This window comes from Orcinus orca, chromosome 7 (genome assembly GCF_937001465.1).
Source record: "Orcinus orca chromosome 7, mOrcOrc1.1, whole genome shotgun sequence".
NCBI lineage: Eukaryota > Metazoa > Chordata > Mammalia > Artiodactyla > Delphinidae > Orcinus > Orcinus orca.
In genome coordinates, this window is record NC_064565.1 from 34,319,395 (window position 1) to 34,344,512 (window position 25,118).

Genomic DNA, 25,118 nt, shown 5'->3' on the forward strand with positions numbered 1-25,118 from the left:
ACAGCTTGGAAAAAGTTTCCTGGCAAGCAAGCTGATTCAAGGAGGAAAAAGAAAGAAGAAAGAAAGGTAAAATTAAAAAGCTTGCAAGCCTGGCAGGAGCTTAATTAAAGTCCAAATGAGAATAATCTCCAAGAAAAAAAAGTGCTCTACTTAGGAGGTCTGATCTTGGATGGCTGTGTGTACAGTGTTCGCATTAGGGGGAGTGGGATATGGGCAGCCTGTTGGAAACAGCCCCTCAATATGCCCTTTTATTCTGTTTTTCATTTCACAAAAGTCTTCACGCTTGTTTAAAGCTCTGGCAAAATGATATCAAGAGGAATAAAGCAGAGCTTATTCTCCCAAGGTCTTTCTCTTGCTGCCTGCTCACAATTTCAGATGTTGTTGTTGTTGAATAGAGTAGCAGTGCTTTAAATATGGGTTTTGAAGTGAGGCTGGAGCTCATATCCCCTGTCAGAGTTTTTATTTCATGAGCCCTCTGCTTCTCAAGAACAGTATTTTATAGTTCCCAGGCTCTCTTCACTTCTTTTTAAAAGGAGGAATAAAGAAAAAATAAACAAGCATGAATTTCCCTAACAGTTTATTCTGATATTCCATCTTGGAACACTCAAGCACGGAAGATCACTCATAATGCGAAGACAGTGTTCTGGTAAGACACTGGGGGCTTTTGCATTTGGGTACATATTTCTGATTATGTATATTTAGAGAATTCATACAAATTTCACATTGTGGTCGCCATACTTTTAAGTGAGAATTGTCTCATTTGGAAATATACTTGTGCATGTGCTGATTTGAGGGCTATGATGTAGGATACCCATCGTTTAAGCTTCCTTTAGTTAACCTGATTCTGAAGATATTAGGCAAGCCATTCCCTTAGTCTAAGAGATGTGGGAAGCAGGCCCTCAAACCCATGAGAGGTTGTGTCCTTTGAATTTCCATGAAGAGGAGGACCATCTCTGGTCTATCCTAGACTTGACTCCAAACTGGACAGAATTTCAGAATTATTGGCATGGTTAGAACTTAACAAAGCAGAATTGAGGTAGGCAGCATGCTGTTGTGACTGATGGCTATTGAGAGGATTTTTTCCAACACCTATCAAATAGGCTATGGAGAAAATGAATGAGAGAGTGCTTTAGAAAGTCCTTTAAAGATGTAAGATACTGAACAAATGCTAACAGTGTTTCTCCAGATGAGCTTTGTTTGAGAAAGTAATCTAGAAGCAAAGAGACGGGAGTTTTTCCTTCATTGCTCAAGGCAAGGAGAATCACCCTCAGCAGGCTTGCCTTACCTAACTCATGTAGTATGTAGTATTTTTAATATGTCAAATGGAGGGACTAACCAAGAGGCTGATATGGCTGAGAAATATGATGTTGGAAAGGGACATATGTTTGCTAATCCATGCATTTTTGACATAACCTTGACATTAGTTCTTGAATTCTCAACTCAGCTTGAGGTTGTAGTTCATGTTTAAATATCCTTAAGCAATGGCAGAATGGCCACATAGTTCTTTGGAAATGGCAAAACCACACCAGAGGAGGCACTTTTACTCCACGGTGCACTAACTGAGTAAAAAAGTTTTTCCAAAATATAAGGACATCCATATCCAGTCCCAGAGAAGTGCTGGGCTTTATCATAGCTCTCGCTGCCTCTTGTAAAATCTATACCACGAGAAGCTCAACAGACCTGCCCATGAATTCTTCGCTCTTTATGAAAAGGAACCAGCCAGGTGAGGTCTGTCTGCAGGGGAGATGTCCATATAGGCTGGCTCTAGGCTTCTTTGACCATCTTCATCCATCACTTCTTTGCTCTGTACCTGTGGAAGGTTGACCCTAGCCAGCTGTATCGCAGAGGTGCTCTTGAGGGCTGGCTTCCTGCTGCTACAGTCAGTGGAAGTCTCTGGTGATAGATGGCAGAGGGAGGGGGAAGGAAAAGACCAACCAGTTTTTTTAGTTTATCCTCCACCCCCTATCCCTTGCCCACCCATCTGCCTCAGATAGCTTCTCTACCTGAGGATCCATGATGTCCTCCATGTCTTCAGCCCATTCTGGTTCCATCTTCCATCTGGTGATGTGGACCCTCCTCCCTTTGTCCCTCCAGCCTGGTAGTGGCTTCCTGCAGTGGCTGGTTTCTTGGTAACTTCAGGCTTCCTTATTTGGCTCTCAGCTTCTTCATCACATGGGTAACCAGTTCCCTGCATCAAAATCATTCCCTCTGTTGGTGTAAATGCTTGAAGTGATGTCTGGTCTCTGGTTAGCCACTAGCAAAACTCCATGCCAGTCACTGTCATGGTTCATGTAGCTATAACATTATTTTCCTTTACTGTCTCACTACCCCCAAGCCCAGTTTGTGAAGGCTTAAGATTTCTATTTGGCCCCAAATTGAGAGATCTTCTGTTACCCTTTCATGACAGAGTGAAAAGGTGAATAGACCAAAAGGAATTTTACATCCAACTGGAATGCTTTGCTTCTGAAGAAGAAATGTTTTTTCGTGTACAAGCAATTAATGATCATTTGTGCTATTTGAAATACTGTTAATTTTTATTATATGTTTGAAAGTCATCATTACATATTCCAAGAAGAGTGAACAGAAGGCATTTACTTTTTTAAGTAGTTTCTTTTTGGACCAAAAACAAGTATTAATATGATAAGAACCAACAATTGCCATAGTGATTCCCTGTCTGATAACACCCATTGGGGTAACAAAAACACTAGCGATTGTTTCATATTTCAGAATCCAAGTACTGCAGCTATTGATCTGAAATTCTATACTTGAGGTCAATGCAACTGGGTCACCTGCAGGTTATTTCATGGGGATTTAACCCACTGACTGCAAGGACTTAATTCCCTGGAAATGACTTGTGTTGAAGGCATTATTAATACTGTAAATGTGAACTCAGTACAAAAGCATGACTTTAGAGTTTTATGATAGGTGATGCAATCTTGTGGCTAAAAGCCTGCAGGGGGTCTGGACATTGCCAGTACATCTAAATCCTATGAAATGTACGAAGTTTTTCCTCTATTCCCATCTCTTTTGTTCTGGTACCGCTACCGATCCAAAGAAAAGAGACAACAAAGAGTGTCTTTTCTATTTTACTATCTGCATTTTTCCAAAATTCCTGGGAAAGGGAAAGAGAGGAGGAAAACTTGTTGACACTTTTTATAATTATCTAATTTATTTCTGAAAATAACACAGGAGACACAGAAGAAATGGAAAAATCATGTGGAAAGTAATTTCTAGCTCATAAAGTTACTGTGAGAATAATGCAACATAACATTTTCTTTATATTAGGTGCTCAATAAATGATTTGAAAGAAATTCATTTTTCAGAGGAAAAAAGTAAGTCACAAAATATTTCCCAAGTTCATATGGCTCAGAAGATTAGGTTTAGCATTAAGCGGCAGACTCTAAAACATAAATACTTTCCATCATCCTACATTGCATTTCTGGGACTGTTTATCTAAAAGAAATCTTGCTGGAAGAATAACTAACAACTAAACTAGCTGTTGCCAAATATCTGTCTGTTACATCATCCTATATAAAACCTATATATCCCATATCATTCTATATAAGATCGTGTCATTTCTGTCTTTTTTTTTAACCAAGGTTAGAATGAAATGATCAGAAATTTTAGTATTGGAGTTCTAGGTTAGAAATAAGTTAAAACTTTCCAAGAGTGAGCTATGTTTCAGTATTTACTATTAGATATTAAAAGCATCAGTGCTTTAAATATTGCCCTCTTTGAGTACATTTTAACCCTCCACTGTATTATTTTTGTAACCAATTTTTCACCTATCCCCTTTTGAAATTCATTTAGATATATACAATGTTACTTTCCTATTTCATATGAGTACCTGTTTCAAGCTGAAGTGTTATTAATGTTCCTTTATACAGTTCTTCACTTTTATCAAATTACAACATGCACCAAACCAGATTCTACAGAGGAGTTTATGATGGAAAGTGATGGATTGGGCCCTATCACTTCACATCCCCAGGCCTATTCATGAGAGGAAACCTCCTTCAACTATTTCAGTTTTCATCTCTTATAGTCATTACTTTCATAACTCTGGATAATATCTCTACTTCTTGACTTATCTACTATAGATAATACCTAATATGAAATATTAATTTATTCTACTTCACTTCCTCCAGCATTTGATAGTCATATTATTATGTAGATGTTGAATAATACACATAAACCTCTGTTTCTTGTTTCATTCAGCATTCTACAGTAACTCCTAACTTTCCTTTGTAAGGTAAATATATTTTCCTTTCTACTCTTTCCTTTACCTCTCTTCCTTTCGTTCACCATCTCTGGTTATTAACTCCTTTAAATTTTAATAGTTTGACCAATTAGAAAACTAATAAACAGCGTTGATATTTGCATTATTATGAGTTTGTAAGTCTTGTTCATTACCTGTCCAAGAGGTTTCACAAAGATTCCTTCTTTAGAATTCACTGTCACAGTCCCTACACTTGTCAAAGAGTATTCCTCACCAGGTCCAATAGAATCTATTTTATTACACTCCAAAAATTGCTTAAACTCTTGGCCACATTTGGTTCCCTTTATAGTTGGATCGTGCTTTTCTTGTGCAGATTTTTTATTTATTTTTTTCCTGGCATCTGTAATTGCTTTTCTTTTTCTTCACTTTTTTTCTTTTATAATGTCCTTACTCATTTCTGACACTATTGCGCAGAGTCCCGATTTACCAGGATGGCTTCTTTCTAGAGGTTTCTGCCATTCTAATTCATATTGGAGTGGTGCTTCCAGGGCTGCTTCAGGGTGTTCAGATTTCTTTGTGTTTTCTGAATTAGAGGCACTGTGTCCTATAGGACATGTGTATTAGTTTCCTATTGCTGCTGTAACAAATTACCTTGAACTCAGTGGCCTAAAATAACAGTGATTTATTACCACATATCTCTATAGACAGAAGTCTGAAGCTTAGTCTCACTGAGCTAAAATCAGAGTGCCGGAAGGACGATATTCTGGAGGCTCTGCAGGAGAATCCACTTCCTTGCTTTTTCTAGCTTCTAGAGGTTGCCTGCATGCCTTAGCCAGTGGTCCCCTTCCACCTCCTTCACAGGCAGCAGTCACATGACATCACATCACTCTGACCTCTTCTGTAGTCAGTCTCCCTCTGACTTTCTCCTCAGTCCATTTTCCAGTTTTGAGGACCTTTGTGATTACATTGGGCAGCCCCTGGATCATCCAGGATACTTCCCCATCTCAAGGTCCTTAATTTAATCATATCTACAAAATCTCTTCTGCCATGTAAAGTAACATATTCACAGGCTCTAGGAAGTAAAGTATGGACATCTTTATGGAGTCTTTTTTTTTTTTTCCTACACCTTCTCTACACCCATGTCACAGATGTGCTTCATCCATCAATTTTCATCTTCCTGTCTCAAATCTAAAGAATCATCAGAGTTGAGATAACAGTGAAACCATAGGTTGATTAGTAGATGAGCGGAAAATAAAGAGAAATGACCTTGTGAATTTCCTTACAAGATGTTTTATCTATTATTTGTGCGGGATAGGCTTAGAGATTTGTGTCAGGCCTGGGCCAAAGCTCATTTATTCAAGGACTGTCTGATAATTTCACCTTGGTCACCTTCACCTCAGCTCTGTGCTGCTCTTGCTAGAGCATGCTTTAGGGTTTGTTGATTTGTTGTATTCTAAATTTCCAAAGTTGCCTTTTGTGTATAAAAATAATTACTTTTCCTTCCACCCCTGAGCAGGACCCCATCATGGGAATGCAATCAATGCTAACTTCAAGATCAAAACAACCTTATGGGTCCAATAGCAGTCCCCTTATCCTTGTTTTCAGTTACTCTTAAATAATATTATATATATAATGTTTATTATATATCATGTTTATTATGCATCATATTGTTATATATCGTGTTTATTTAATATATGTGCATATACATATATATATATATATGTATTTATGTATATAACACTTGGAGATTAGGCAAGCCAGCAACAAACTGAGACAGTAAAGATGCTTCATACAAGTCTTCAATTTAAAGGTTGTAGTCACACACTCATTTGAAGACAATATTTATGCCTAGTTTTGCTACACACTGATCAGTTAAGCAGTAAAACAAATTGTGAGAAATGGTATCCATAAGGTTGACTAAGCATCTTTAAAATCAAGGCACCGAAGGTAGAGCATACCCCATGCCTAGTCCTTAAATATAACTCATCCTACTATACATCTGTCAGTCACACCATCCTCGTATAAAAATGATCTAGGGCTTCCCTGGTGGTGTAGTGGTTGAGAGTCCGCCTGCCGATGCAGGGGACACGGGTTCGTGCCCCGGTCCGGGAAAATCCCACATGCTGCGGAGCGGCTGGGTCCGTGAGCCATGGCCACTGAGCCTGCGCGTCTGGAGCCTGTGCTCCGCAACGGGAGAGGCCACAACAGTGAGAGGCCCACATACCGCAAAAAAAAAAAATCTAAATTAAAGACATTGCCCTATGTCAGAAAGTATCTATTGCATGTCTTAATGGTTTTTTTCTATGGCCATCATGCCATTTTACCTTTAAACTATACTTTCAATAAGTAATTGGGAAAATAAACTAGTCAAGTATATTTGCAAATATTTTCTTTACTCTTGACTTTATCTTGCCCTTTGGTCAAACTATTTCTGATGCATCATCAACTCCATGATGACACTCTGGGAGAAAAGAAACAGAGCTTGCAAGGCACTTGACTACGAATAGTTGCTAAACATGAAAGCATGATAGTGACAAATTACCTTAAGACCAGAGAAAGGAAAAAACAGGGTTTAAAGGTCACCACAGAGAAAGCAGAGCTATAAAAATAATGTAGTACAAAAATATTCTCTACAGCACCATTTCAAGGAAATTTGAAATTAAAATAAAGGTAGATTTTACAAATACTCCCCTTTAACTACAGTTTCCACTTCAAGCTCACAGACTTGGCGGGGTTTTTGTTGTGGTTGCTTTTTAATCAGTGTGTTTGTGTGTGTGTGTGTGTTTTAGCAAACTAGAAATTTTATGGCTGATGCCTAGCTTGTCTCTTAACTCATTCTAATTATATTCATAATTAAATTGTAAAAAAAAATAGTTGACTAGAGCCAAATGGCTTGCACAGGTGTCTTTTTGTAGGAATGGTTTAGTGCTAGATAATAAACAACTGGACCTCCATCTACTTAATTTGGCTTAATGAAAAGTCCTTTATAAGTAAAACTAGAAGGTGATTCAGAACTAAAATTGGACCTCGACGCTGAAATTAATTGAGTGGTAACACATCAGCTCCATTAGAAAACGTGGTGCTTGTCTTTTTGCTTTTCCTTAAAACTTTCTTGCACTTCTTTCTTCCATAGCCTTATGAGGTCAGTTTTCAAAGCAATAAACTTCAAGCTGAGCGATGAGCCAGTCAGCCTTCCTGAGCATCCCTGCTCCCACTGAAGAGAGGTGCTTTTAAAAAATATATAGCAAAATGCAGAATTTCTCCTCAGTACCTCAGTGGAAAACAGTTATCGCGACCCTGTCCTCTAATGTAGATTTAGATCACTGGTTTTCATGGGCTGTTATCAGGGTCACAGCATCAATAGATCCTAATGAAAAATGAGGGTTTGTGGCCTTTGAGATGCCAGTCTCATTTCACATTCTCAGGTTAACACCAGTACTGCTTTGTGATCACCACAGAGAGATGTTCCAAAAAGTTTTCTGCCGACCCACTCCCAACTCTGATTCTGGCCACATTTCTGGGAGAATGACCTCTCCTACTTCCCCAGTAGGTTTCTTTTCTCTCACCCAGTCCAGCGTGGTTCTAATTATAAAGATAAGCTAATGATGCAACTGGCTTGCCGTTTCCTTTTGAGGAAAAGCCAAATTCTTTGTGAGGTCTTCAAAGCCCTTCGTGTCTGGTTACCTGAAAGTTCTCTTGCCTGGACCATGTCCTTCAAGCCCGCTGATCTCCTGGCCTTTCCTTGAATACCCCAGGTATATGGAGGGTCTTTGTCTGCTCAACCTCTCTGCTACAGGCATGTCCCCATGTTGCCACTCACATGTTCACTTTTCAGTGAGGCCTACCTCATCAGAGAAGCTAACATTTCTACCTGTGGGGCACACCACCACCTCCATTCAAATCCTGAGTCCACTATTTACTAACTTTAAGACCTTGAGCAAGTTCGCAACCTCTCTTCACCTCAATTTCTACAACTAGAAAAAGGATGTAAAAGTAGTATCTTCCCCATGGGGGCTGTAGGGAGTTTAATGAAATGCTAATTATGACAAGGCACTTATTTACGGGTTTCTGGCACGTGACATTCAGTGAACATCAGCTAGTAATATCAAATCAGTGTACAATCAGCCTATCCTTCGGGCCACGCTCTCAGATGACCTTCCTGTCCATTCCCACAATCTTTCCACTCCTCCGATAACGTGTCTCAAGTGACACATATGATCATCTTTATTCTGCTTTAATATTTGTTTCTAGAATTCCAGACAGCACCAAATATGTTTAAGATAATAATCCAGGATATTCTCTTGCTTTGAGATCCAGCAAATCCCACTTTTCTTTATCTCATGACATCTCTCCTTTGTTCTGTCAGCAGTTCCCAGCCCAACTCCACCTGATTATTCCAAAGCCTGTTACTTCATTATAGAACATACATCTTAATCATAACTCAGAGGCTAACCATCTTCTCCAACCTGACGCTGCCTTACTTCTAATGGATATTAGTAAATGTGACACTGATAGTGACACCAGAAAAGACAACTTCAAAGTAATACCTTCTCCCAATTGGGAAATTAGCTTCCTTGCTGATGGTGTTCCTGTGTTTTCTCTTGTGAAGGTTATAGGCTCATTGGCAGGAGAGGAGTTTAGGGTGTGGAAGGGGGAGGCTAGACACCAGGCTGTGCACATATTCGTAACACTGTAGATCTTTCTCACAGAAAAAAATGTTCAAAGAGTTGTCAACTAAACCGTATTCTACAAGAAGTCATTCCTCCTCATACACACACATAGACACAGGGACACACACTCACACACATTCTCCAAAGCGGAAATGTTTCGTTTTTTTTCTTTTCAGCTCTCACAACTCGTGACATTCTAGCTTTAAAAGGTAGACTTATTTTGGAGAATTCCCTGGCGGTCCAGTGGTTAGGACTCCACGATTTCACTGCCGAGAGCCCAGTTCAATCCCTGGTCGGGGAATTAAGATCCCACAAGCCACGCGGTACGGCCAAAAAGAAAAAACTTTTACAGTTATCTCAAGAGAACTTTCCTAATCCCTGAGCTATTTTTGAACCTTGATATGGGGTGAGAACTGATCCCTTACCCTGTTTCCTCTTGCCTGCTTACAGGCAGGCACATGCTCTCATCGGCTCAGGCACCTGTCCTTACTCTAATTCTCCACCTCTCAGTTGATAACAGAGTTTTCTTCTAATAGCTTCTAGGGCTATCACGGGCTCCTTGAAATGCAGCGTGTCTTCATTGGCTCACTTTTTATTGTTTTGGAGAGTTAAACTTTAGAAGTGATGTCTGCCAGAGTACTATACATCTCCTGGGGGAATTCTGCTCATGTTGGAACAGCACAATGTACTTGCTGAGAATTGCCATGTGGTTTGGAGATTGGAGCCTTTCCCTAAGGATCGACTCACACATTTTCTACCTACACTTTGGGAAACAGAAACATGGAAAATGGATACCCTTTTATAGAAAGCAAGTAGCAGTGCTGGTTTTGTAACTTAAAGTAATATGCTTGAAAAAACAAAAGCAAACACATATTTTTAAAAAAATCCATGCACAATAGAAAAAAGTTGCACTGGATAATTATGAGTTTCCTCCTTTCATTGACTTACTTATAGTTTTCTATTTAAATGTGCAGTCCCTTTTATTTCATGCAACACCTTCACTTTTCAGAAAATTGAAACTCTAAAAGGGTAAATGTCTAAGGCCCTGAGTCCATGATTACTGTCTAACCAATCAGCTCTTGGCCCCTTTCTCTTTTACTTTTCACTTGGAGCATCCAGCAGGTGAAAGGTTGACTCTTTCAGATCTCAAGTCCATTCGTCTGCCAAGTAACGGATGGGTAGACCCAATATTGCCGTCTGTCATGCTAGTTTGCAGGCTGATACTGTCCTTCCAATACATGAAATCAATGATCTTTTGAGCTTCTCCTCCAGGTCCCTAACTCTAAGCACCATGGTAAGATTGTTCTTTGACACCTTTTGTGTATTATTCTCTGAATATCTAATTGGCACCTAAGAAGGAACTATTACGTCATTGAAATATTTTTTTGAAATTTCTACTCCTTTGTGCTTTGTTATGAAAATGTTTTAGGAAAAAATCATCCTGAGCAATATTAGACACAGAAAGACCTCTGAAACCCCTGTCTATGATGCTAGGATCTGTAATGCTCAGGGCTTCTGAGAGCTGGACCCCTAGATGAATATGTCTTAGCCAAGCAGAAGACCCAGAGTTCTCCACAAAGGGGAAAGACAGACCAACTAGAACATAACTAGAAGAATCACATTGGTCAATGTCAGAATCCAAACACCATCTTTCTCTAACAGTTCCTTAATATTTGAAAAGACCTAAAACATAAGCTCCAACCTCTGTGTAGTATTCTCCTTTCTTTCTCTGTTCTTTCAGTCATTCTCAAGAATTAAGATCACACTCTTCCAAGTGTGCCCCTCTAAAGTTTGGAAATTATCTTAGTCAGCTTGGGCTGCCATAATAAAATGCCATTGACTGGGTGACTTAAACAACAGAAATGTATTTCTCACAGTTCTGAATGCTGGAAGTCTGAGATCAGTGGGCAAGCATGGTTGGGTTCCAGTAAAGCTCACTCCCTGGTTTGCAGATGGCCACCTTCTCACTGTATCCTTGTGTGGTGGAGAGAGAGCAAGTTTGGTCTCTTCCTCTTCTTAGAAGGATGCTAATTCCATCATGAGGCCCCACCCTCATGACCTCACCAGCATCTAATGACCTCCCCCAAAGGCCCCACCTTCAAATACCATCACGTTGGAAGTTAGGGTTTCAACATAAGAATTTGGGGTACCACAAAAAAGAAAAAATTAGGGCTTCCCTGGTGGCGCAGTGGTTGAGAGTCCGCCTGCCGATTCAGGGAATACGGGTTCGTGCCCCGGTCTGGGAAGATACCACGTGCCGCGGAGCGGCTAGGCCCGTGAGCCATGGCTGCTGAGCCTGCACGTCCGGAGCCTGTGCTCCACAACAGGAGAGGCCACAACAGTGAGAGGCCCGCGTACCACAAAAAAAAAAAAAAAAAAAGAATTTGGGGGACTGGGGGAACAAAAACTTTCAGGCAATAACAGAAATCATACTTGAATGAATACTTTAGTTGTACAACTTAACCAGTGTAGGATGAAGTTTCTTCCCTTATTCTGGCAATATCTTTCTATTACTGCCACACACGATTTAATTAGCTCTTTATTAATATTAGTTAATTATATTATAGGGGTCTAAAATTGAATTTAAAGTTCCAGGTGTCACTTTTACCCATTTCTCTCTCATATTAATTTTGTGTGTTTTTTAACCTACGTGCAGAAATATGCATGCAACCCATTGTGCTTTTTCCCTCATGATCCCAGGCTGTCAAAACAATAACACTGGCAGTGGAGTTTTGCTTTAAGTTTTACGTTTTGCATAGTCACAAGACTAATCTCACCTGAGTCACGTAACAATTGGAACTGGGACCAAAATCCAAGTTTTTAACCATAAATCCTTCAGTCTCATCACTCACTCTTCCTCTCAGCATTATGACATTTGCAAATCTGAACAATGTGTATTCCATACCCACATCCAGGTCCTTGAGTGCATTTCAAGACCGTATAGCATAGACTGGAAGGCCATTTGGAACAATGGGGCAACGAGGGAGAACAATTTTATAACATTTTGGGAAGAATTTCAAATACTGTGCCATTAAGAAGAATTGTAGAGAGGGGCATTAAAAATTTACAAAGTGTAATTCTTTAGACATTTGGACAGTTTTAAGAATTAATTTGAATTATAAATATTGTAAACTAAACTGGTCATATAATTACAATTTCAATTTATGGTTTACTTACCATATTTTCACTTGGATAAAGCCAAGTACAATATGTACAGTTTGCCATTTAAATTAGTATTTAAAACACTCCTTTGTGATAGATATTATTATTCCCATTATTTCAATTTAGAAAACTGAGGCTCTTGGACATTAAATAGCATGCCTAAGGCTACCAGCTGGAAAGTTGCAGAACTGAGATTTGAACCCCTATCTGGTAGACTCCAAAGCTGTTGTTCTTAACCAGGAAACTAACAGTCTTGCCTAATTTGGACAAAGTGATAGCAAGAGTCTACTTAGAAATCAGATAATTAGTAGAGTTAGATGTGGCTCAGATGAAGACTCTGTTGTCAAGAATTATAGTGAAAGGAAGCTAAGTAGAACATGAATAAATTGCTATGTTCATACACATGGTCTCAAAACCTCATTGTTTATTTAAGAAAGGCTTCTGTCCTGGCTATTCAACTTAAAACAAATTCAACAAAATTTTTTATAGCTTTCTGTATCCAAGGCAACATTACAGGTACTCATTCTCATGCCTAGGTCACTGGAAAAACTTTTAAAAATAAAGTTAAGCACCAGTGAAATTCAGACACTCCTAGCAGATGGAGAAGAAAATGCTTAAAGTGTAGAAACAAGGCACTATGTCCTTATTACATTTTCTAGCAAGTGAATTAAGAAATAGCATAAAATTTCTTACAACTTTCATCATATGTGTTATTTAATTGAAAGGTAGAACTACAACAAAGCATTGCTTTGCCTCTCATGTCATGTGCTAGAATATATGTTCATGGAGTCTATAAAATAGATTCACTATTTCAACCCATCATATTCATAACAGAAAAAGCCCAACCAGAGTTAAAATACTGATACTATGTCCACTCACATGCAATGATCGTCCACTTTTTAAAAAACATTTAACATCTTTGTTGAAACAGAGCAAACACACAGAAAAATACACCGATCTTGAGAGTGCTGTTAACTGGGAATTACTTTTTATAAAATTGGTTTTCCAGGCTTATATGTTTGTGACTCTTTTCTCTGATGATTAATCATAAATTATCTCTGTTGAATTTTTAAGTATGAAACTGAGTCTAAGCTGTCTCGTGTCTAGGTATAGAACTGTATAATATTGTTTTCCATCTCTTAATCTGACCTAAGGATCTCTGGGGTAGGAGCCATGTTTTAGTATCTTTGTAGCTGCAGCTACTAGGTGAAAGCAAAAACATAACGTGCTTTGTGTTGGTTGTTTCATGTAATTCCTCCTTTAACAATCCATTGTAATTAGCAGCAATGGACTGTTGAGGTGGGGGAGTGCGAAGGACTGGTTGTGAGTTAGGTGAGTAAGAAGAGAGGAGGAAACTGCTTAATATAGCCCATTTTACTGAGAGCAGATTTAAGAATTAACTGCTTACATCTCTCCAGATGTTCTTATCTGTCTTTAAAGCTCTGTTTTACAGCTACCTTCAGAGGAATATGCTGACTCTAGTCTTCATATTTTCTGTATGTCAAAATGGTATTACTATATAATTTACAAAGACTTCATCTTGGTGGTTTAAAAATTTATGAGAGAAGAAAGGGGATGTTAAATGAGCAAATAAAGTATTTTGATAAGGCTAGTGAACTTTTGCAGTATTCAAAGGGTTACCTGAACTCCTGCTAATACAACTTGCCAGTCTTAAATGGAGGGCAATGGTGGAGAAAACAGTGAAACTGTACTATAAAAATAAATTACTGTCATGAATATTAAGCAACAAGAATATAATAAACATGACTGTTTGCATGATTCTGATTTATTGGTACTGATATGTGTATAAATTACGACACTAAGTGTTTATTCTAGTTGTTTCAGAATATGGGCCAAACAAAACTGGGTGGACACTTCCCACAGACCTTTCCATCTGCCACCAAATTCCTATTTTACTGCTCCTGTTGCTGAGTTTCTTATGTCGGTGGCATCAGGACCAAATGTGAGCAGCCGTTCCTTTTAGTTTACTTTGCAGACTGAGTAGATAGCCTTTCCAGGATCTGGTGTTACAACTACTACCATCGTGAAGTTTCTGCTCTCTTGCAATAGAAAAACCCCAGCTGCAGAGCATCCCGAGGGCCATTCCTACTTGCTCTGTTAAACAGTGCTCACTTTTGACACGGGAGGGTTCATTACTATATTCATGAACTTCTTGGCACCGGATTTGGGATTTCCCAATGCTAAGCTGTACTGTGTTTTACAAACTTGCTTAACAGTGGATGTTCTGGATTACTTGTTCTGAGAGGTTAAAAACAGAGAGAGAGAGCAAAAACCACCCTGTGTATCCGTGTAAAATCCGGTGGTACCTCAACTGCCGTAAGATAACTACATGAATAGCACAAAGTTGGTCTTGCTGATATTCACAAGTCGATGTTATTAAGATTTGTCATCAGTTTTAATTGACACTCTTTGGAACCAGATATTTGTTAAACAGATGGCCAGAATAAGGTATCGCACGAGAAAATAGCATTCTCCTGCCTCGGGTTTTTAGCTTTAATGTTACATCTCATCAAAGTTTACTTCAGGAGATTAATTATTTTGGAGATCTCTTTTCTCTAACATTGGTGGCAACCTGCAAGGAAGATAGCCAAAAATTTAATAACCTTAACAAAGGACGCAGTTTCCACGTAGTGGAGTATGCTGTACAGGTATAAGTTGATGATACCTGTAAAGAACTGCTGATTATATAAACACTTGGCTGCAGATGAAATGCCAGCTAAAGTTCATGATGAGGCAAGAATTGTTAGCTACTTAGAACTGGAAGTCTTGCAACATTCTTGAGGGCATTTTAACTACATATACACCAAAAGGTTTAAAAATCTGCATACCTATGTATTGACTACTACTTATCTAGAAACTTACCTTAGAAAATTTTTATAGATATCCATAAGTATGTGTACAAAGTTGCTCATAGAAATGTTATTTATAATCGTGAACAATGTAAAAGTAACATTTGTCCAAATTTGGGGAAAGTTAAATTATGGCACATTCATATAATGAAATATTATACATTTGTTAAATTATGTTATAGAAAGCATTACTCACAAGGTAAAATGCCAGTAAATATTAAAAGAGAGCATAAGGGTGTACAGGTATTAACCTATTTTAAAATATGTATGTAATTATTTATAAGTAGAGAAAGGACAAAGTATTTATTTCAAATATTAACAGGGGTTGTCTCTGATTGACTATATAGCCTTCATTTTTTTTTTTTTTTTTGCTTTTTTATGTTCTTCAAGTTTCTTCAGTAAGTACATCTGTAATAATGAAAAAAAAAAAAAACCTAAAACTAAAAAGTATAAAAAGAGGGCGAGTTGACGGTATTGTGAGAGATCCCAGAAGCAGTTACTCTAGAGGATCCCAAAAGTGGTTTTGACCCAAATCGCCTTCATAGAAACAGATTCCTGGACCCATTCTGCTAGGTTTTGATTCAGTGTGCCTGAGATGAGGTTGAGAAATTTTTACTAAAAAGCAGTGAGCAAATTCTCAGGTGATTCTGATGTGCAGTCAGATTTGGGAACCATTGATTTCTGTCCTTTCTCCTTGATGAAGCCGAAAAGGAGAACGTGTACAGACTATGTTCCTTCTGTACATAGTCTGTTGGCATCACAGCGTCTTACCCCAAAACAAGGTATGCAATCCTTGAGTGGGATACTGCAGAAGTAAGAGGTAAATTCTCTAAACTAGAGAAGAATATGCGACCCTGTACGATCTAGCGGCACAAGGGATAAAGACAATGAACACTCTACAGAAGAGAGAGAGAAAAGTACAGTGGTTGCAATAACTTCACTGTGGAGTCATTCAGTGTATGTGGAGTTTGAAAAATCAGTCAGGGAAAGAACATGAGTACTGGCTCCAGCCCTGAGATGAATGTGTTATGCTGGGGAGAGTGAAGAATCTGAATAAAAAGCAGTAAAGATTGTGGAGATAACAACAGAAAGTAAGGAGTGGAGATACAGTTAAGCCAGTGTTATAAATTCCATGAAGGTTGCAGCCCGCAACTGTAGTATTTGATCCTGTAACCTCCCGCCTAACACCGTACCTTCCACAGAAAAGCTACTCAGTAAATATTTGGTCAATAAATTAACTAATTAATTGCACAGAATTCAATACTACAGAAGGGTTTTCATTTTGATCCACAGCAGAGAAAACCCCATTAAACATTTTTGAGGAAAGTAGTGAAAAACTAAAAACTATTTTTTAGAGAAATTATTTAGTGGTAATTGACAAGATGTATTTAAGAGGAGAGACAGGAGACATAAAACCCTATTGTGTTATCCACCTGGCATTATACCTTGGACAAGTAACCTAACCACTCATGGACTCAGTTTTTTCTCTCTAAAGTAATGAAAGTATACCATGTCAAAATTCTGAAATTGAGATATATAGATATGCAAGAGGTTCATGATCCACTGCCCAAAGTGTTGGCCAGGTTTCTGTATATGTGCACCTGTGTATTTTCTGGGACAAGATTCTCAGAAGATATGTGACCTTGCAGAAATGTATAGAATATGTGCTACTCAGAACATGGTCTGAAGACTGGTAGCATCAGAATCACCTGGGATCCTGTTAGATATAAAAATTCTGGGGCCTGATTCCAGACTTTCTGAATGACAGTCTCTGGGAAAGGAGCCCAGGAATTCCTTTTTCACAAGCTCCCCAGGTTATTCATCTGCATGCAAAAGTTTAAGAAGCATCTAGTAGCTAGATGAGTTCTAAGCTTCTCACCAACTTGAAAATCTTTGACTGTTTTGTAAAAAAAAAAAGGAAAAGAAGAAAGTATAGATAAGAAAGATGAACAACAAAAAAGAAAATTTGCAAAGACTTAATGGCAACTTGGATAGACAGTCATGGTCAGATTTTAAACCTGCATGACCAAGAGAACAGAACTGTATTTGACAGAAATAGAGAAGCTATGATGACTGTTTTGCATGCAGTAGAAGATCGGACCAAACACAACTCATCTATGAACTGATTTTTCTTCATGGCATTGTTCTTATAGACTTCAGAGCAAGACAGTTCAGTGTACCTTTGTGCTGCAAGAAATTATTCCAGGATAACCCAACTGAATACAGCTGTTGGAACGAACACCTAATAGCTGATCAGAAGTTGAGATTGTTCAGAATGAAATGTTTGGCAAAATCCAAGATATCATCATATATACTGATGCGTGTGTGTGTGTGTGTGTGTGTGTGTGTGTAGCAAAAAAATATTAAAGCCTAAAATTGGTATTTCCACATGTGAAAAAAGTAATACGATTTGATGAATATGTATAATGTAAAATTACTGTTTCAGAGGTGAGATTGTTTTAAATTTTTAAACAGAGCATTGAGAAATGACCAAAAAATGGTTAACAGGACAAGCAAATTTAAACCTTGACTAATTTTGACAAAAGCTCTACAAACCAAAAGATATCCTTAAAGTAAATGAAACCAACTCCTTTGATTCAAGAAAGAGAAAAGATATGCAGATTGAAAAGAACTTTTAACTCTGTCTGCACTATCATTAAGTGTACTTAGATTTGCACCATATAATTATTATGATTGTGGCAATTAATCAATCAACTGATTAACATGTAAGGTCAGCAGGATCCAGTGATCTTATCTTGAAGCTTGAATTAATTAATTACAGTTTCTTCAACATTATTATTTTCTATTTGTGTGCCCAGTTTGTGCAGGTTGCCCCTGTTGACAAAATGTGGTTTAGTCTCTCTATCACAGCAGGTATGAGCACTCACTGAGGTACTTTTGCTGATATAAAGTCAGAATTATAAGGAAACAGAAATATATTCAATACTTTCTGAAGTAATTGCTTTGTTATTTTTCAACATTTAATGTGTTATGTACATTACAGAAATTAACAACATTCTTGTGAATGTTTTTTAACATAAGATCACAGAACTTCTGTCTGTCAGAATAAAAGAACTTCAATTAAACTACTGTAGGTCATATAATAATTCTATTATTCAGATAATTTAGTGTATATTGCAAGAAGTGCCCAAACCTGCACCTTGCAAACACATGCTTTTTATAAAAATACTTTTTAAAGTTTTTCAAATATATCACCTCTTTTGCTAATTTTTTGTCAAATGTTTAAAGTTGCATGAGGAAACTGAAGCTAAAACCATGAAGTGGTTTGTCCAGAATCTCCCAGTTCACTAAGAGCAGTACTGGAATAGAACAACTTTTTCTCCAAGTACGTATTGAATGACTTTTTTTTTTTCTTTTTTTCTTTTTTGCGGTACGCGGGCCTCTCACTGTTGTGGCCTCTCCCGTTGCGGAGCACAGGCTCCGGACGCGCAGGCTCAGCGGCCGTGGCTCACGGGCCCAGCCGCTCCGCGGCATGTGGGATCTTCCGGACTGGGGCACCAACCCGTGTTCCCTGCATCGGCAGGCGGACTCTCAACCACTGCGCCACAGGGAAGCCCTGAATGACTTATTGTGGACACAATATATTGAAAGTTAGAGACAGTAAGATGAACAGAACATGCTACCACTTTCATGGAATTCACAGTCCAGCAGGTGAAACAGGCATGTGGTGAGATATTTACAAGGGCAGCCCCACAGTGAAGAAATGAAAGGCCTTGAGCACATGAAGGGTCTCTCTTCCACTGCTTATGGTGTTTCAAGATGACATCCTTGATGACGATGCTCCAAAAGGAAGAAGATAGAACACAAAAGAAGTAAATATGTTGCGATATGAGACCTGTTGCAAATGTTAAAGCTGGCTTCTTTTTTTTCCTTTTACTAGAAGCCACTTATTAGCAGGGCCTGTCTCAGTTGGAGGCTCTGCCTTTTTGCTTACAGACTGTCTGACGCCTTTATAAAGTGGGCCACTACGTTGTTGATTACTGCACACCAGGGTGGTCTGTGAACCGTTGTTTTCTGCCGTCCACAGTGAGGCAACATCTTCTGAAGTTCTGGTCTCATATGTCCTTGGAGAATGGTTTGTGTTTCCTAAGAAGCTTAAGTCTGGATGATTTACATGTAACATTTTAAACTCCTGTTGTGTAATGCCTGGAGTGAGATTTATATAGGCTGAAACCAGTTTTTCAGGTCTGTGCATGACATGTAGTTACGTATTGTATCACCTACCCCCGCTTATCCATGTGGCTGGAGAAGATGTTCATGGGATGCACAGTAATGAGGATCTGAAAATTCTGTATTCTACTGCAAAATAACATCACGCACATAGATGCTCTGGCTTCTTACGATGATCTCATAGTCAAATGATTAAGTGTTTTGTCAACCCAAATTAGATGTGTTTAATTCTGACTTGAAAAGAAAAAAGAGAGAGGCAACTGGGATAAGTTAAGACATGAAATGGTCAGAGTTTGCTTCTGCCTGATTGGAGTTCATTTTCTCCCATTTACTTTTTTGCTCTCTTCCAAGTGAACAGCATATTTCCTGGATGTGAGAGTTTGTCAAATGACATAAAAAAAAGTTCTGAAAACAATTTCAATCTGTGAATGAAAAATTAACATTTATACTCACTCTCATAAGCATTAAAAGAAAATAACACACGAAAATCCATAGAAATGTGATTGTCAAGCTACACTGACTCAAACCAAGAGACCCAGAATGTAGTACGTCTACTATGCTACATGTGGTGGGTGTGTGGGTGTGGGTATGAGTGTGTATGTGAGATGTATCATTGCCATAGTGTAAAAGAGTTGAATTAGCTTCCACTTGACTAGATGAGAGCTCTTAGTTCTTATTTTGAAAGCAATCAATTGAGCATGGTTAATTAGGATATCACCAAGTAGTTAAGAAAAAAAAAGGCAAGCCACTTACTAGAAAGTATATTTTAAATCTGCTTACATTACAGTGCTGATCAAAGGATTATGAAAAGAATTCACCAAAACTGTGGTTGTTAGGTGCTTTCTGCACAAACACATTTTTCTTTAATTACAGCAAATTATTATAGTTATTTTATGTGGTAATACAGTGCTGCCTTTATGGGAATCATTGAGTTATAAACAAAGAACACATTCCAGTCCTTCGAGCAATAATTGTAAAAGGACAAGCCAAAAAGATTTCATTTGGGAAAAAATTATCTTTAATTCTGCTTTTATTCTGTCCATCAGTGCTCTTTTAACTCAACTTACAAATATACATAATTTTTATGAAATGTTAAATTACAGTAAAAATTCAAAATGACTAGCAATATTAACTAGCTATCTAAGGTTTCTGCTGTACCATTTTATTCAAGGTATGCCTTTCACGTGAAAGTATTTCAGTGTCCTAAGTAAATTAACTCTTTCATTAATATGGAAAATGAGAATGGACTCCATGTTTTCATACACATGCCCTCTTCATTTTGTTCTGATGGTGTATAACACTCTTTTCAAAATAGTTCCAGAAATCTAACAGCCAGAGAGGGCTGAGTATTAATACTCGGAATGTCAAGCCACTCAGAGGATTGTTACTCTACCACCACCCAGATTGTTCCCCACAAATACTAATAAGATCAATGCAAGTCTTCTTAACCTTGGGTAAGGTTGAACATTTACATGATTTGAGACTTGAAAACAAAAGTACAAAGGCAAAATCCACATTTTCTTCTAATGCTTGAATGGCTTCTTATTACCCAGGTCCTAGATTTGAGCAGTAGCCCTCTTTCATGCATTAACTTGAGAGTTATTGTGAGCACAGTATCCTATTATTTGTGTGCTTGAATGCAGGAGAATACAAATGTTAAAATTTTACATGTATGCCTTAATTGTTTGAATACAGTATTGGCCAAGTGTTAAGTATTAGCAGCCTACAGGGATCTCAGACTTTAACATATTTTTTCTGCCTTCAAGAGGCTCTAACATTTTCAAGAGAAATTTGTGAGGTGTTTTTATGTCTAGGATAAGTCATTTGTCCTCCTTTTCATGTCTGAACCTAAGAGAGTAGGACTGGATTACACTCAGAACCACATGTTGAAGTTGGACATGCGGAGTCCTTGCCTATTCGTGTCAACTGAGTCTTTGAGGTATTTTGGGTTTTCCCCTCCCTTCTCCCCTTTTATAATAAAAATACTTCAATTCCCCTGCAAATAAGTGAGAATCCAGGTAAGAATCTAGATGATCAGAAATAATAGCTGTAAATATTTAAATGAAAATAGTTGCCTGATATCCAAAAGTTAGGGCGGAGATTCCCACCACTGGCTTATTTCCTATGATTTCCACCCAACCACAGGTTTCCAAAAGAAAACCCCTCACTCATAAAGATGCATTGTTAGCACATGTCTACGTCTTTATTGGTTTTCTTTTCTTTTTTTAAATTTGTTTGCCATTCTGGGAGTGAATAGTAGGGTAGTCTTTACAATTCAGCTATGTAAAAGAGGGCCATATATGTATTTATATCATGAGACGCATGAGGAAAACCTGATTCAGCCCACTGGACTCACTGTAATACCAACCCCATAGTGAAAACCACACATTTAGTTCTACACCAAGTGACTTATAGGCAAGTCAAGGAATTTCTCTGACCTTACTTAATCACCTCTAATCAATGTACTCACTGTGTTTTCGCATACTCAAGGTCAGAGGATGCAAAGTATTTCCTAATAATTGCTGCCATTTCTTTTTCAAATCGTGTATAAAAGCAAAACCTCACTTCAGCAGCAAGCTTAACTGTCTTCTGTCTCATTCATCATTATCATCATCACCATCAACATCATCATCATCTATGTAACCAGTTAAGTAACCAGCATGTGGATCTATCCTCTAATCGGTATTTGTTGAAGAAGCAAGAGGCTGAAATTCAGATCTCTTGTTCATTTCAAAACAGTTGTCAAATTCTTCCTTGGACTGGAAAAGAAAGCTTTGGAGAAATTGACATCTCAGTCACTGGTTAAGAAGTAAATATGGAAGCACAAAATGGCATTTTTAAACAAAACTGCTATCCTGACCATAACTGAATTTTCACATTGTCAGCACTTCCATTATAAACATTTTTTTTAGTTGCAAGTTTATAACGCAAATGTAAAGATTTGCTATGGGCTAGATCTCAACCCAAGAGCAAATGTTTATACCAATTTTGAAAACAATCAGCTTGCCCATTTGTAGTTATGCATGTGTTCATCTGTTATTGCTTGTCCAATGCTCTCCAACTTCTGGGAGAAAAAGCAGACATCTGGAGAGAAGAAACAATGTTTGCTCTCCAGCAGATGTAGTCTGTTTTCTGCAATCATTGAATAAAGAAGGTATTGAATAAATCTGTGCCCTTTAATACAGGGGAATGAAAATGACAACATTCTGCCTGCATATCAATACTGTTGAAGTACATAACTGGGTAGTCTAAGAATTGATCACTTTGGATCACTAGAACTCAGGGTTATACCCATTTTACAGATGGAAGGAGCTGGGATACTACCATGAATCACAGCAGTGAAAGGACCTCTCTTATAAAGTACATCATACTTCAGGGATTGCCAGAGTTAAATGAAAAATAATCATTTTGGTAAAAAGTATTCTTTACTAAGAATAATTAATATTTTCCAAAAGATTGTAAATGAACTTCCAGTTTCATATTGTTCGAGTTTTTTTCTTTGCTGTTAAATTCATTCAGTAACCTAAATGTTCAATTAGCACCTTGCAAAAAAAAAAAAAAAGATCAGAAACTCATTTATATCTGGAACAACTCCGAAAATGTTCCCTAGCTCTGTGTCCTGATGAGCTGGGAGATCAAGGCTGGGTCTACAGTTTATTTTTTTCAAAATAATATGATAAAATTTCAGTGGGTCTTTTTGTCACCTACATTGAATGGCACCATGAATAACAAAGGGCAAGTATGGTTTACTAAGAAAAGACTGGGTTCACAAGTGATTACATTCTCCTAGTGTGGCTCAAATTAACTCCACCACATCAAGCAAGTAATTGGTCCTCTCAGACTTGATATTGGAGGTTATTGAACGAAGGGATCTCTAACCATCTCATCCTACTCTAAAGTTCCATGGCTATAGTGCTATACCTTACAAATTACCTTCCTCAAAAGTTTGCAGTTTCTTGGTGAATCAAGTCAAGCCTCTTGACTTGTAGTCTTCTGTAGTCTTGTATGCCCCACCCAGTAAGTAGTCTCTATGTCAAGGGCCCAGCCAAGTGAAAGAATCAGGAAAGCACCTTTGTCTTGTTCTGGGGCAGGTAAAATCAAAGATCCTTATGCATAGCAAATCCTTATTGCCAATATAATTTATCTGGTATTGGTGGGGATTTCTGTAGTACTGGGGACAAAATAAGATTCTTGACTTAATCTGTCATATATTTGGTGGCACTTAATATACCTCTCTATTAGGTAACTTTTGAGAGATAATCAATTATCATTTTATTATCAAACCCCTTAAAATAAAACCTTATCTTCAAGATTAACTTCAGCGTATGATTACATAGCACCCATCACATGGCTCATTTTCCCCCCAAATCAACACATTCTCATATGTTGTCCATTTTTTTCTGTGCTAGAAATACATTCCCATGGTGACCTGGAGGACTCTTGGAGGGAAATCCTATATATCGATGTACTAGTAGATTTTTAGTATATAAAACCGTCAATTACTTACGCCTGCATCAGCAGAAAAGAAGTCAGATACAATGGGTTTACTGCAATGCACATGTCCTGGTCTTACCCAGAGTGAAGACCAGGGTACATGTAAGTCTGGGTGCTGTTGTTTGTATGTTTCTTTTTTGATAAAAGCTGTAGTAGTAAAAAGTAAACATGCTCAGTATTGGAGCAATTCATGTGGATTTTCTCCAGCTGTATTAAGGTATAATTTGGGGCACAACTTTAGTATACAATTTGATAAGTTAGACACAATTTGAGTTATGTATACACCATGAAATCATCAGCACAGTCAAAATAATGAGCTCATCCTTCGCCCCAAAAACTTGCCCCATGTTCTTTTGTAATTCCCTCCCTCCACCCCTGGTGCCCCCCTCCCATAACAAATGATTTGCTTTCCATCACCATAGATTAGTTTGATTTTCTAAAGTACTATATAAGTAGAGTTATACAATATATACTTGTCTGGTGCATTTCATGTAGAACAATTATTTTAAAATTCATTGGGATTTTGGGATTGTGCATATTGGGATTTATTCTTTTATTGCTAAGTAGTAGTCTACTGTTTGGGTGTATCACAATTTGCTTAGCAAAGTACCTGTTGGTGGACATTTGGATTGTCAAATTTTTGGTTATTACAAATAAAGCAGCTATGAGCATTTGTGTATAAGTCCTCATATACTTTCATTTCTCTTGTGTAAATACCTAGGAGTAGAATGACTAGGTCATGCAGTAGATGTATATTTAACTTTAAAATTAATTGTCAAACTGTATTTCAGAGTAGCTGTACCATTTTTCATTCTCACCAGCAGTAAGAGCTGCATTTCTCCACATCCTCATCAACACATGGGATGGTCAGTCTCTTAAATTTTAGCGATTCGAACAGGTTTTGTAGAGGTGTCGCATTGTGGTTGTTATTTGCATTTCTTTAATGGCCAATAATGTTGGGCATCTTTTCATGTCATTATTTGCCATCTCTATGTCTTCTTTGGTGAAGTGTCTGTTCAAATTTTTGTTCATTTTTGATCAGGTTGTCTGTTTCCTGATGAGTTTTCAGAGCTATTTACATATTCAAGATATGAACCGTTTCTTAAATGTATGCTTTGCAGATATATTCTCTTAGTTTGTGTCTTTTCATTTTCCCAGCAGTGTATATTAAAAACCAGAAGCTCTTAATTTTAATGAAGTTTAATTTATAAATTTGTTACTTTTATGGATCATGCTTTTTTTTTAAAAAAATTTTATTTATTTTTTTTTTTTATTTTTGGCTGTGTTGGGTCTTCGTTTCTGTGCGAGGGCTTTCTCTAGTTGCGGCGAGCGGGGGCCACTCTTCATCGCGGTGCGCGGGCCTTTCACTGTCGCGGCCTCTCTTGTTGCGGAGCACAGGCTCCAGACACGCAGGCTCAGTAGTTGTGGCTCACGGGCCTAGCTGCTCTGCGGCATGTGGGATCTTCCCAGACCAGGGTTCGAACCCTTGTCCCCTGCATTGGCAGGCAGATTCTC

General features: G+C 38.0%; 1 protein-coding gene across 1 annotated transcript in view; it reads left to right on the forward strand.

The window, feature by feature from the left end:
* The window catches only part of ARHGAP15 (Rho GTPase activating protein 15), a 621,798-nt gene that overhangs the window by 495,744 nt on the left and 100,936 nt on the right, over positions 1 to 25,118 (forward strand). The gene's annotated exons all lie outside the window — the stretch shown is intronic.